This window comes from Charadrius vociferus, unplaced genomic scaffold (genome assembly GCF_000708025.1).
Source record: "Charadrius vociferus isolate BGI_N301 unplaced genomic scaffold, ASM70802v2 scaffold332, whole genome shotgun sequence".
NCBI lineage: Eukaryota > Metazoa > Chordata > Aves > Charadriiformes > Charadriidae > Charadrius > Charadrius vociferus.
Window position 1 is genome coordinate 310,966 of NW_009647418.1, and position 3,943 is coordinate 314,908.

General features: G+C 44.8%; 1 protein-coding gene across 1 annotated transcript in view; it reads left to right on the forward strand.

Moving 5' to 3' along the window:
• Window positions 1-3,943, forward strand: part of SLC15A4 (solute carrier family 15 (oligopeptide transporter), member 4) — a 35,989-nt gene that overhangs the window by 2,440 nt on the left and 29,606 nt on the right. The gene's annotated exons all lie outside the window — the stretch shown is intronic.

The window sequence follows — 3,943 nt, forward strand, 5'->3', positions numbered from 1 at the left end:
CGCAGGGCCTCAAGGGCGGCAGGGCCTGTGCGGGCAGGGGATGGTCGCGCCCGTGCCAGGTGTCCCCGGTCAGAGGGTAGTGGACTACAGAGCCCAGCGCCCAGTCTTGCGCCAGTAGGTTTGGGTGCCTTCCCCCCAGCCTCGAAATAGCACGACGTGTTTTCATTAAACACACAAAGATGACACGCCTCGGAGAAGCCTTAAATTAAAGGCCTCCTGAGAACATCAGGGGAAGGTTGGTGTCGGTCACTGTCTCCCGAGGCAGTTCCTCAGCTGCACCACAGTCACTATGCCAAGACAGAGGTGGTTCATATTCAGTGCAGGAATGGACAAAATCTAATTGTGGCTATGATGCCAACAACCAGTAAAGCCAGAGGAATGTAGTAGTCCAAAGAACAAGGCAACAGGACGGTCAAAGACCACACTAAATGCCGGGAAGGCCACACAGTGAAGCGGAGCCAAAGGTGTGTAAGAGCAGGGGAAAGCTCTGCTGAAGCACCGCAGCCTCCACATCGGCAGCAGAACCCAGAGATACAACAAAGCAGGGAAGAGAAAAAGGAAGAGCCCAAACTCGGAACCAAGAAAACTGTATCCCAAACTATCAAGCCAATCTTCAGGATAAACCCAATTCCAATCAGAAGCATGGGAAGCAGCTAAGATCAGCTGGGGCAGCAGGCAGTAAGGCTCAAGAGGCCAGTTTAGGGAGTCTGTTGGGAGATTGATAGGGGCCAGGTGGCTGACTGGAGATATCCACAGCCTTGAACTTGATTCAACATTTTGTAAAAACATTGAGAACGCGTGCAGGATGTTTGTGGCCCTGAGATAGCTGAGAAGGAGGGCTTGATCTGAGAGAAAACTCAGTTTTTGCTTGTATACTTATAACCTGGTCTGGTTCCCTGATGTGATTCACCACAGGGAAGCTTATGTTTCCCAAGGAAGGGAAGAAGACAGGAAAAGGTGGTCTGCAAACTGCAGCGCCTCTTTATTGTGGCTTAAATTACTCTTCAAATCTCAATGTCAGGTAGAGGGAGATGAATATGCCACATATTGAGAAAGGCTCTTAAATTTAATAATTTTTAAAATAGTAGTTCTTGAAATAGCTTGTGTGGCTCTCTGAGGGTTCCAGGTATTCACAAATTGAGGGTTTAGAAGGGATAAAGATACAATTTGCCAGAATACACTCCAATATGTAAGTATTTTGGTGTGCCAGCTCGCGTTCTCCTAATGGGTCTCCATGCTGCAGAACTATGTTCAACTGTCTGCATCTCACCAAGTCATCACTTAGAAATAATTCAACACAACATTGTTCAGACCGTTTTAAACTCCATCCAAACTAAAAGAGATGGCGACAACTTAGAAAAGCAACAAATCTTGCATAAATCCCAAAAATAGCATAAATGCTAATTTAAGGGTAGGCAGGATCAAGCTATTTTTCTCACCGTTTCAGAAAGCGTTTCTGGCATGAAATCCCAGCCTCATTGAAATTTAGAAGGCTTTTGTCAATCCAGCCAGGATTCTAGCCTTGAAGTTTGTGGCACTGTAAGTGGCATATATGAAGCATATTTGGGCTTTTGAGAGCATTTACCACATTCAAACCTAGCACCAGACATCCCTGTTAGTCACTGCTGCCCAGCTATCAGTCTAACAGACCTGTACCATATCACACAGACTGCATGAAGCTTATGCAGCTGCCTTTCAGTCTCCCGATACATTGCTACTCTAAATCCTTTCCCAACAGACCCTCCTCCTGGATCCAAGATCTCTCGCACATAGCTCATCTGGCTGCATCGCACTGAGAAAGGCTTGCAGCACGTGTGCCAACCAAGAAACACACCTTGCCCTGTTGCTGCAGCCCTTTACCTAAAACAGCCTCCGTAACCCACAACAGGGACAATCCCAAGTTGCACAGCCTAACACAGGATATGTGACGATGCTCAGAAAGTCATGTTTTGGGTTAAAAGGAAGGTAAGGTTTTGGTATCTGCATGAGATACCTAATTGCAAATAGTTCGGCCGTTTTAACTTCTCACCGCTGCTAGCTCTAAAACCAGACAATAGCTATCCAGCACATTTACTGCATAACACAAAAAAGACAAAAATGCAAACATCAAAGTAAGACAAGGCCTGCTCCATGAGACAAACAAGGAAACTTAACCAGTCATCTGGGAAATAAAGAGGAAATAAAGGAAACATTCAAAGAGGTCTTAACTTTTTATTTCTATTTATGGTACCTCTGGTTTTTATGTTATACAGGCCCTGGCTGAAAAAATTAAAAATCTACAAGTCTTTGCAGCATTAAGCATTGTTCTGTCTTTGAAAGCACGTACATGCATTAATGTATCATTGTAGGTGCATTCATTGTATCCAAAGGAAGGGGCATGGATGTAGCATAATGAAGAAGTTTTAAATATGCTGTAGCTAGGTGCTCTTGTTTGGAGGAAAATTAAAACCCACCTTCCTGAAGTTGCTATACTTCCAGAATGTTAGGGTCATAAAAGTAGCTTTTGAATTTTAGTGAGAAGTACCTACTTTTAAATAACATTGTGTAATGTACATTTCAAATACTATTCCGCATTGCTAGGTGTTTGTAACAGCTGTTGAGTAGGCCAATACAAAAATCTCACCCCACTCACAAAGGTAAATTATGAAGGGCCCACAATGTTGTATCTGCATATATTAAAAGGCACAATAACGCAAAGTGTGCTTAATTACTTTGTAGTCTCTAGCAAATACTACTAGACCCCTTAGAAAGTGTAATCACAATTGATACAATACACTGTTAAGCTGGGCAAAGCTGAAAAGTAATTTTTTAAATTACAGAATCTGTCACATTACAGTAGTTCACAAAGAGATCTCTGTACAGCTAGTTGCTTTTTCCTCATTGCCCTTTGTAATGAAATTTAACTAGTTAAGAGAGCAAATATATTTAATGAGTCATTTTTATGGCATAGGTTATTTGCAAAGGCCCATCATTAAATGAATATATTTACTTTTACAAGCATCACTTGCTCAATTACCAACGCTGTTCCAAAAATTTTAAGTCATACCTAGATGTTGGGTGTAACCATATGATGTCAATCAATTTACCTTTTCCATTGTGCGTCCTCAAACCAGGACACATTGAAAATACACAACCAGAATTATCTTTCCCACTTTGTTCTGGACAAAAATATGACTTTAAGATTTGCTGTTGAAGACCATTACGTACTGTCACAACCTTTACCTCAAAATACGTGACGCTGGAACAAAAGAACATCTCAGGGCTCCAAACTTGCAACAACTAATGCGCATTTCCTCATTTTAATCATGCTCTTTGTTCCACTCAAATCAGTCTTCACTCTCCACACACACTCATGAGGTATTATCCCTGCAGGTACACCTCAGATAAACCAACCCACCCCCAAGCACGACCCGTCCACCTGCGCTCTCCCGCCAGGACTCAGGGTCGGCTGTGCAGCTCCCTGCACCCAAGGCCTGCCTGCTGCACTTACCAGGGACTGCGTGACACCCGCAAAAAGAGTCATTTACAGCGCACGGGATGGCCATTTGATGGGGACAATCCTCACTTTTGCTCTTCTGACTGAGAAGCAAAGTAGGGAAACAAACCACATTTTAATTTGGTTGTCATCGCTGAATAAACCTGAGGAGAAAATGAGGCCTCTCATGGAAGCCACCTGTGTCGTTCATGAAGTCACACAGCTCCAGTTAAAGCCTAAAACGTAATTCCCAGCCCGGACTAACGCACGAAATAACCACCAAACCCATTTTCCCTGCTGCAGCCTTCCCCCGCCCCCTCTTTACCCCGCCTGGCACCCTCACGGACACGGCGCGGGGAAACCTGCCGCCTCCCCTCCCCACTAAAGCTCCGGACACCGGGAGGTGTAACCCACTCAGCCCCGGCGCTGCGGAGACGCCCCGCGGCCCGCCTGCCCGCCCCGGGCTCC